Source organism: Hydra vulgaris, chromosome 12 (assembly GCF_038396675.1).
Source record: "Hydra vulgaris chromosome 12, alternate assembly HydraT2T_AEP".
NCBI lineage: Eukaryota > Metazoa > Cnidaria > Hydrozoa > Anthoathecata > Hydridae > Hydra > Hydra vulgaris.
The window spans coordinates 5,527,792-5,539,215 of NC_088931.1; the positions used below are offsets into that span (position 1 = coordinate 5,527,792).

At 30.2% G+C, this 11,424-nt stretch overlaps 1 long non-coding RNA gene across 1 annotated transcript; it reads right to left on the reverse strand.

The window, feature by feature from the left end:
• Positions 1 to 4,009: 4,009 nt before the first annotated feature.
• LOC136087798 (uncharacterized) lies at positions 4,010 to 7,339 on the reverse strand. Its single transcript, XR_010642079.1, has 2 exons — positions 4,422 to 7,339; positions 4,010 to 4,345 (listed from the first exon to the last, which is right to left on the reverse strand). It is a non-coding gene; the product is annotated as an uncharacterized LOC136087798 (long non-coding RNA).
• Between the last annotated feature and the right edge of the window lie 4,085 nt (positions 7,340 to 11,424).

Sequence of the window (11,424 nt, forward strand, 5' to 3'; positions counted from 1 at the left end):
ACCCCGTGGTAAATTATTTAGGCGCCCGGTTATTTTAATATTATTATGCAAATAAAATATAATGTATTAAAATTACTTTTTGGAATAAATTTAACTTTCCAAAATTCTTTTTTTTCTTCCTGAAATAATTAAACTTTTCGAAATCTAATTTTATTTTCGAAATTAATTTAGGTTATCAAATATTGTTTGGTTTTTTTTCGATATTAATTGCATATTTCGAAATTATTATTTTTCTTTCGAAATTAAGCTCGCTTTTCGAAATCCTTTTTTTTTTTCGAAATAAATTTCACTTTTCGAAATCCACTTTTTTTTTCAAAGTTAATTTCACATTTCGAAATTCTGTTTTTTCTTTCGAAATTAATTTCACTTTTCGAAGTCCAGTTTTCTATTTCGAAATTAATTTTACATTTCGAAATTCTTTTTTTATTTCCGAAAATAATTTGGCTAGTTCGATTATTTTCATAAGTTTTTATAGATTTCGAAATAAAAGAAGTATTTCGGTACCGTTTTAATCGAAAATTTTCGAAATTTGCAATTTTGATAATGAACCCTAATTTTAATAGCTGAGAAAATACCCGCAGATACAGACTGTAAATGCAAATTTCAATGCGTAGCGAATATATCATATGATATGAGAAGACTTTTATGCACTCAATATTATGCATTGGCTGATGCAAGTGCTCAAAAATTCTATATCTGTTCTCTAGTTGTGAAGAACAATACAATTTCAAGACAAAGGCAAAGAAGTGAAGAGGCAGAAAAAACAAATTCTATTGCGAGGTCATACTTTTTGCAAGTAAAGGACATGAATATACGTGTGTGTCTAAAATTTTATGTGACAATTTCAAATTTAGTACCAAAACTGTATTTAACGCTTTGAAATACAAAATGAATGGGATGTATGTAGGGAAAGATGGGAGAAAAGGGAAACCAGCACCAAACGGTACACCTGAGAGTATTATATAGGGAATCAAAGAGCATATCGATAGCTTCCCAAGAATTGAGTCACACTACTGTCGACGGGACTCTAAAAAACGTTATTTGGATTCCAGCCTAAATATTTCCATCATGTTCAGGCTCTTTAAAGAATAACTCTGTCTTAAAAACAGTATACAGGGAGCAAGCTATGATAAATATAGGCAAGTGTTCAATAATTATAATTCTCCATTGGCATTTTACTGCCCCAAAATAACCCAATGCACTAAGTGCAATATTTATAAAGATTTGCTTGACAAATCATCCCACAGAGGCTCTGCAATCAAAAGAGGCCGATAAGAAGAAAGCCAAAACAGATAAAGGCTTTTGGGCCATGATGTTTGATATGCATAGCATATTATCAATCTCACATGCCGGTGATACTCAAATATTCTATAAACGCAAATTGAATGTTTATAGTTTTACAATATTTGAAGGGCATAATTCGGATGGGTATTGCTTTTTGTGGGATGAAACAAATGGAGGAAAGGGGTCTTGCGAAGTGAGTGTTTTCTTTCTCAAATATTTGTCATCCTTGCCTGATACTGTTAAGCATGTATCACGTTTTTCTGATACATGCGGTGGGCAGAATAGAAACAAATACGTAGCCACAGCAATGCTTTATTCTGTTAACAATTTTGCTGTGGAGAAAATCGTGTGGAAAAATGGAGCCTGGGCACTCTTGTTTAGAGGCAGACTCCATTCATTCAACAATAGAACGTGCAAAAAAGCATAAAAAAATCTATAGCGTGAATGAATGGAGACTGTTGATGGAATTAGCCAGGCGAAATCCAGGGCCATACATGACAAATGCCATGCATCATAATGATTTTTATGATGTAAAAGAGCTCAATAAAAATAACGTTTTTAATGTGAATATCGAAAATACTGGGGAACCAGTACAGTGGCTGAAAATCAAGTGGCTTCAGTTTCAAAAATCAGATTCCAATTTGATTTTTTATAAAAATGACCTTTGGGATTAAGATTTCAAAATAATTAATGTGTTATAAAATCGGAGGAGTGAAAGAATTTATTCCTGGAATAATCTAGTACAGCGAAAAAGAAAGATTTGTTAGACTTGCTGGCGCAAGGGGTTATTCCTACTGATTACAGCAATTTTAATAAAAATTTACCTTAGAATTAATGGTTATTTTTTGTATTAAATAAAAATTGATTAAAAAATTAAAAATGCATTTTCCTTTATTATTAATTTCCTTGTTACCTTGTGCTATATTTCAATACTCTGACTGAAAGAAATATAATCAACATAGATAATTATATTTTCATATGAATTGCCCTCATCCACTAAAATTAGAAGTTGCCAGAATGTGGAGCACCGATGTAACCGTTGTGCCCATTGTTATATCTGCAACACATACTATAAGTATTGTTGGGAAGGTAATTGAGGGTAACTGTTAGATAGGATTGTAGAATACGCTGAATGTTCCTTTTCTCGAATGTATTGAGACGGAACATATAGCTTAAAATTTAACCGAATAAATTCGAGAATTTACCAAGTGTGATCACAAATAATTATTTTGCGTGGTTCACACGCAAAAAATTATTTGTGATCACACTTGGTAAATTAGTGTTTATGCCAACGTAATGCCAATCTAATAAATTGTGAGACATGTCATTTTATTCTATTATCAAAGAGAATTTGATATCAAATGGAAGATTAGTTTCTTTGTAGTTATATAAAATGTATGGTGCACACAGGGAATATGTCCATATCTTGGACTTCATTTGTGCACAATGGTAATATGTCCACACAGGTTGTAAAATTAACATATATTGTATTAAAGTATGTAAAACAGATGAAAATAAAATAGTTTAAATAATTAATTGAAGAATGCATTGAGTTAAAAATCATGACAATTTAAAAATATCATTAATTTTTATAGATTATCAAACTTTCAAGTTCAGATTTCTTAAAACAATGGTTTGTGGACGTATTCCCTTTGTGCTTTTGACCATCGATATAGAAAGTTCAAATTTATGATCTGCTATGTTACATTACTGATTTACCAGAGTTCAAAATTAGGTTATATATCGAAAAAAGTTTTATTGTTTTTAGTTGTGACATAATCAATTGACTTACCTTTATAATATTGATTTCTTTCTAGAAGTCTGTTTAACTTTTTATATAGAACTTTTAAAATCCTATAGCTTTAATTCTATTTTTCCTATTTTTCATCTGAGGCTGACGAGTTCGTGTTGAATGAAAGTAAACAGACTTTTTCTATTCTTTTTCTTACATGAATTTAATACATAAAAGTAGATATAAAATTAAATAAGTTAAGCGTACCTTTGCTTTAGTCATGTAACAACGGTTGATTTAGCCTTCTTCCCAACCTTAGGTACTTGACATGAAATTTTTAAATTAATCAAACAGTAGATTGTTATATATCATTAGAAAGGTTTTTAATTCAGTATTTTTAAGGTGAAAAAATTGTCAAAATTGAGCAATTATACAAAAAGTTATGGCATTTTGAGTACCGAATTTTTGATATATGGATTTCTTGAAAAAACTGTGATCAAATTTGAGGTTTTTTTCAAACTTAAAACGTAATAACTTGGTCAATTCTTATCGAAATACATACAACTTGGTATCAAAAGATAGGTCTTACAAAGGCTAATACGTATTTACAAAGAGTGTACGAATGGCGCTAGAGGGGCGTCTACAAAACTCTTTATTATATTGAAAAATGTAGATTTTTTTAAAGAAAATATAATTATTCAATTGAAATTTATAATTTTTATTTGTATTTTTTAACATATTCTAACATGGTACCATAAAATATGATTTGGATACTTTAGGTTGATAGACTAGAAGTCCTTTTGGCTTCGAGCGCACCCTCTAACCCCATATCAAGATTATTACTTTGTAATAATCTTGATATGGGGTTAGAGGGTGCACCCGAAGGGTCTTGATAGGGTGCAAGAGGGTATTATTCGGAAGCTCTACACCTCTCACACCTTGGGTAGGGTGGGTTAAAACTTAAATATTATTTTTTTGTAATAATAAATAGTATTTATATAAAAACACATATTTTTCTTAAAAAAATCAAACTCAACTATATACAAAAATTAATATACAAAAGGATTATATACAAGTATCAACTTAATAAATATATACATACACCTATCAATAACTGTATATAGATTCAGCTAAGTGAATCTATATAAACTTATTAATAAGTAAATTTATAGTTGTTAATAACTACATTCCTGAACCCTCTGCCATCCCTTCTGCCACCAGGAGGTTTGTATTTAAAATAAGGCAGGTCTTTACCTCCATTCTGGGCCCTTTTTGATTTAGGCCCAGGGTGGCTTTGGCGCCAAACCAAGAAATCACTCCTAGACAAGCCTATATTAAAAAAAAAAAAATTAAATGAGGGTTCAAAAAATTAAAATTAAAAATTATAACGCAGTAAAAAACTTACCAAGGAGGTTTTGGTTTTCAGTCTGGGTGCCAGATGGCAGTGATGACGTGGATGAAGCTGGTAAATTTAATTTTTTAAACTTTTAATATGAAATAAGTTCAATAAAAATTATAAAAAATGGTGTTTATTTAGTAAAAAACCATTTAAAAAAACAAATTTACAAATTTACAGATTTATCTACCAAGTCCCTTTTGCGTCTCTTACCTCCTTTAGTGCCTCTGTAATAGAAAGTGAGAAATACCTTTTATATTGTCGCTTCAAGACAACTTGCACAGCATCAAGACAAGCAGAAGTCATTTTTTAAAGCTGGTTATCAATGAAGCTTATACAAGTTTTAGTGGTTAGCAATGAAGCATAAAATGATTTTTAAATGTTAGGTGCAAGAATATTCCCAAAAAATATGTTCTTCTGCAAAACTGAGCAGCTGGATTAAATTTACAATTTGTAGTTATTAGCAAAACTTTTTTCACTAACTGAATACCAGAAACATGATCAAAAGTTGCATCCTCAGCTAAAACATAAAACTTTTTCATCTAAGACTCAGTAAGGAGTTTTCCAAACAATGCAAGCACGCACATTTTGCAGTTTTATTACAAAATGCCCATTTTAAAATTGCTAGCAAACTTTTACATTTTACTGTTCCAACAGTGAGGAAATCTTTAAACTTACTATAATGCTTCATAAAAATGAAACAAGTATGAAAACGATTATGAAGCCAATTTCCACGATATCTAGGAGTAATACTTCATAGATCACCTTTGATGTCTATAAACCTCATTTTGTTCATTGCTAAAATAATTTTAACTGCCATACAATCATTTCCGAATAATTAGCAACTCTCACTCTCAAGAGACTGTAATGCTGAGCGACATGAAACTGCAATTGTGTCAAGAAGTTCAAATGTGTTCAAATGGCAGTTCAGCTCATTCAAATTCTTGCCCCAGGTTGAACAAACTTTGCTTATAGTAAGATGGTTGACTGCAACTCTGTCTGACATTGTGCTAGATATATTTTCAATAATCGAGTTACGACATTCAACAAAGCTACTTTGGTAAAAATCTGAATAAACAAATGCCATATAATCAATTGAAGTTCATATATGACTTTCATAATTGAATGCTGTTCCTCCTGGTAACTGATCTAGAGCTATAACAAGACATTTATCTTTAGATTTTAAGTTAATGCTATTAATGTGGACACTTTCTTGTGTTGTAGCATCAAACTCAAGAGTAAGATTATTATTATCCATAGCCCACTCTGCTGCTTGCAAATCGGAAATACTGCCATGTTCATGAGCCCTTTGCTCAACAGTACTTCGATGAGGAATATTATTAAAAATAACACCCATATAATGCCCTATTTTGCACATAAGATATGGAATGTTACCTGTTGGTATATTACTCAACAGCATATTATAAATTCTTATTCTTATTTGTAATAAATATGCTTTTTCATCTTCTGGCATAATTACACTTCTTTCCTCCTAAATCTGGAGCAAATCATTCTCCAAACTAGCAATTACCCTGTTACTTGTCAAAACAGCAGCATTATGCTTAGTTTTGAGTTGCCTTAACTTATGCTTTTCATTTAATTTAAAGTGATGATTCTGCTCACCGTAATTTTAATAAAATATGAGGCAAACTTGATATATGGCTTAAAACAGGTCTATTGCAAAATTCAAAAAAACACTTACTGTCCTCAGCCCTGTTAAAATTTCTAGCCCAATACGATGATTTATTTATGAGACTCTTAACCTGATTTTCACATGTTTCTATCTCAAAATGTTTAGTGACTTGTTGAGATGTTTTGAGAATCACTATTTTTTGTAAATAATAAAAAACTGTCCAGTTCTACAAACTGTATTACACTCTGTATTAGAATCAATGCCTATTTGCGACAATTCAAAATTAGCAGTTAAATACTTTTTGCATTCACTGTTATACAAAAACTTTGTTTTTGGCCCTTTGATATGAGAAAAAAAAGTTAAAATATTTAAATAATGGTAAATATAATGATACTACAATTTAGTACAATTAATCTATATGCGAGTGTATCACATTATTGAAGCTTAAAACAGTTATCTAATTGGAGTATAATGTTAAGGTGTCTGAGTATGCTTTTTTTTCCAATGAAATAAGGCAGGTAGTAAGAAAAAAGGTTTTTAAAAGTGAGAGAATATAGTAGAAAAATAAACCAGCATTCCTTTAATATATACTTGATGTCCAAACAACAGCACATCTTTACCTAATTGGTTTATAGTATTTAGGTGTCTGAGTATGCTTTTTTTTCAATGAAATTCGGCAGGTAGTAAGAAAAAAGGTTTTTAAGGGTGAGAGAATACCCTAGAAAAATGAACCAGCATTCCTTTGATATATACTTGATGTTCAAACAACAACAAATCTTTACCTAATCAGAGTATATTATTAAGGTGTCTGAATATGCTTTTTTCTCAATGAAATTTGGCAAGTAGTAAGAAAAAAGGTTTTTAAAGTTGAGAGAATATTTTAGAAAGATGAAACAGCTTTCCTTCGATATATACTTGATGTCCAAAAAACAAGCAAATTTTTACCTAATTGGAGTATATTATTAAGGTGCCTGAGTATGCTTTTTTTTCAATGAAATTTGGCAGGTAGTAAGAAAAAAGGTTTTTAAAGTCGAGAGAACATATTAGAAAAATGAACCAGCATTCCTTCGATATATACTTGATGTCCAAAAACAAGCAAATTTTTAACAACAATAAATTCATAATAAATAAAATTTTAACTTAAAGAAATCCATGTAAAATTAAAGTTCCGTAATTCTAGTATTCAAAAAATATCTCTGTTGATACATATTTCTAAAAAATAACAGAGCAAAACAAGTTCATACCATGCAACTTTTCAACTAACTTGAAAAAGCGTGTCATAGAATTTGGCCGAAAAAAAGACCTTGTAAAATCCAGATTTACGCGTACCTACCGTGGATACAGTTGAATCCAAATTCTCCATACGTAAGGCAGTCAGGAATATCAAGATGTTTCTTTGATGGAAAATATTTTTTGAAACCGGATGTAGTTCTTTTATTTCTTTTATAATATTGGACATGATATTTTTTCATGTAATTTACTAAAGTATCCTGGATTTCTTTAAGTGAAGTAAATCACATGAAATTTTGACGTATCTTTAAAGTATCCTGGATTTCTTTAAGTGAAGTAAATCACATAAAATTCTGACGCCATCTTTAGAGTTACTAACGCGACGAATAAATTAGGGTACTTACGCCAATTACTGGCCACATTTTTACAAGAAACACCCGTTACAGAAAAATACTTAAGTATATGTTAGATACCATATATAAAATTTTAGAAAGTTAAAAGCTCTGACATTTTAAGTAAAAATTATTGTGATTATAGATAACATAAAATTATATATAACCCAGATATTAAGTCATCTTAACCATTTATTGGCCGTTGGCTGTATTTGATTAAATAGGGCATTGTAAGTGATTTATTATCATAAAATTAAAAAAAATAATAAAAAGCTTGTTATAAAATTAAGAAAACTTGTTCAATTAATTTATTTATACACTCATTAAGATGAATTAACATGAACAAAAATACCTAAAAAATTTTTTTTATAAAATATCATCTTTTTTCACCTTGGTCAATTTCTTCAAGTTGATCTAGCTTTTTTTTTGCAAAATTTTCTTTTTTTTCTTTCAAAATCTTTTGTTTTTCAACTTTTCTATTTTCAATAGCTACCTTTGAAGCCCTATCTTCAAGCTTTGCATTATAAGCCTCCTCTGAGGTCAGAATAAAAAACTTTAAATTAGAGTTTTTTGAGTGTTTTTTTGTTTGTTTAATTAAACAAACAAAAAAAGACTGTGGAGAAGATATGTAAGAACATCTGAATCTTTGTCTGATGGACAAGATGAATTAGCAAGTGGAAATGGAAGCTCTGTTAATGTTTTGCAAAAAAAAAATTTTTATCATTTGAATCTAATGTTGATTCAATTACTTTTACTTCTTCAAGACATATATTAGTATTAATATTCAAACCCAGAGTATTGTCTTGAACAGAAAAATCAATAAATTCATTGTCTTGTACTGGTTTGATTCTTACATAGCTATGTTCTGTAACAATATTTGAATATTGCACAGCATTGTCTTGAATTAAAAAATCAATAAACTCATTTTTTCCTACTAGTTTGGTAGAAGACAGCGAGTTTATCGCAAAGCTGTTTTCTGATAGATCAGACAATAATGGAAGGTTGTTTATTGTTGAAATGTTGTATATATTTTGACCTTGGACAGCATCTGAAATTTTACTATATAAAATGTTTGGGATATATGCCTCTTTAGGAATAGCATCTGGATTAAAAAGATAAATTCCACAAGCTCTAAATCCTGAGCGTATATTTGTGTCAGTCATAGCATATTTCCACGCTTTTGAAAATAAACCGCAAAAATTAGAATGCGAAACTACTACACCTGGGTAGTCATTCATCATTGTTTAGCATTACTCAGAATAGGCAGTTTTCAATGACTTAAAAACTGTTTTGTCACAAGGCTGCAACCAGTTGCTGGTGTGAGCTGGAAGCTCCACAATTTCAAATTGGTTTATAATAGCCAGCTCAATCATTTCAACAAAATTGTGTGAGTCATGTCCATCTAGGATTAAAATCTGGGGTCTTGCTGAGCCAATATTTGGAAGAAATGTTTCCTCAAACCACAACTCCGCAATACCTCGTTTTGTCCAGCCCTTTTTAGACACACTCCTTGTTGCTTCTCTTGGAGCATTTTCGGTATCAAAACCATAAAAAGTTCGTACATTTTTTTCCTTTCCCTATTTTATGAGGTGGTATGACTTGACCAGCTGCATTTACGCAACATATAACAGTAATTGTTTCCTTGTTGCCACTTGTTCAACTCTGAATATATTTTGAACCTTTCCTGGCAACAACACGTCTAGGTTTATGCTCTAGCTGCATCCCTGTTTCATCTATGTTCCACATACATTCTGGTTTGTCCTGTAAATTCTTACTCTGTATCAGAACTTCTAAAGAAGTAAAATATTTGAAAACCTTTATCCTATCCATACACATGTGTTGTATAGAAGCTGTAGCTTCTGGACAACAAAGACTAACACAACTGTGTTTCTTTTTAAGTAGTTGCCACCACTTTTCACTAGGTCGATTATTTTTAAAACTTATGTTATGTTTTTTAGCAAGCTTAGCAGCATAAGTGATAAATGTTTTTTTCCCATAACCGATTCCCATTTAGGCACGATTGCCAGCATAAACAATTAGTTTTTCTTCAAGGTCAACTAGCATTGGCTTTTTCCCTGGTTTCGCTCCTATTTTGGACTTTCCAGAGATTATAGTTTGCAGAGTCGATCGCGGAACTTTATATGAAACACTTGCTTTCCGTTGAGACATACCTGATGCAACTGCATGTACTACTAGTTTCATGTTATTCTCAGTCCATAGCATGCGTTTTTTTATTATCCTTGTTGAAATAACTGGTTTCATGGTTTCATATAATATTATTATCTATTAAAAATAAAAAAATAAAAACATACATTCATAAAATACTTTGAGGAAAATCATATATTTACTTTAATGGCGTATTTTTATTGAATCAACATTATCAAAACATAATTAACTATAATTATAATTAACTAAAACTTTCTGAGTTCATTCTACTTTTAAAGTAACTTAAAAATAAGTAACTTTAAAATGATTTTAAAACTAACTTTAAAATGATTGAGTATTTTACTTTTAAAGTAACTTTAAAAGTATAATTAACTCAGAAAGTAACTTTAAAAGTAGAATGAACTCAGAATATCAGAAATTATTTTGAATGTGGATTTTGTTAATATCTTAACTTTTCTCACACATGAATAATAACTAAGTGTGAGAAAATCCTATATAAAAATATGAAACTAAAAATTTTTATACCTGATACCATTTATTGGCCATGGCCAGTAAACGGATTAATTAACCAGCCAGTAAATGGTTTATTAGAAAAGGATTAATCTAATTCAAATAAAACATTATATGTGAAACATCAACTAAATACTTTTGTTTCAAAGTGTATAAAAGATATTTATCTTTTTTTTCCTTCCTGAATGGACTGGCACAAATACCTGCAACGAACAAAAAAAAGACTCTTAAGTATGAATTTAAGAAAACAAAGCGTAAAATTGTTACATTTTTTATAATGTTTTTGACATTAAGTTTTAGCGACTAAAACCTTCTAGAACTTTCCTGAAATTGCGATATTTACAAAGTTTTAATGAAGTCATTGAGTTTAAATAATAATATAGGACAAGTTGTGTCATAGTTTTTTATGAGAAAAGCTTTTAAAAGTGGCCAGTAAATGGGTAATGGCCGTTAATTGGCGTATTTACCCTACGCAAACTACACTTTTTAAGGCGATCACGTGGTACGATCGCCGGACAAATAGTACAAAAGATATTCGTCCGGTCGCCGGACGTCCAGACAATTTGTAAAAAATAAGGCCAGGGAAGACATTCAAATCAAGTAGTTTTTAAGTATACAAAGTTTCAGCACTTCAGAAGTTTCCAATATTTAGTTATAGGGTAACACTTTTTTTTTAGTTTTTAAGGTAACAGTAACCTACATGTAACAGTACTTTTATTTGATTACAAAAATCTTGTTGCTTTTTCCACCTCTCTTAAATATCATAGATATCGTAGCACTCGCGCGTGGTTTTAAGTATCGAGTTTCAAGCGTAATGTATTCGTTACAAGCGTTAATAAACAATGCGCAATATAATTTTAAATGATTTTATCAAACGATGTAAAAATTGAAATAATTGATGAAAAAATTTGTTTTGCTTTTGTCAAAAGAAGAATGTGTTAAATCTATTGAATTTTTATGATAGTTTTGTATTCTATAGCTACAGGTAGTTGTTATTAGAGCTCAGCAACGAAAATATCAAGGATAAATGAATGTAATGCATTTTTAACTGACAAGATAAATCATGTGGTTTTAACTAAAA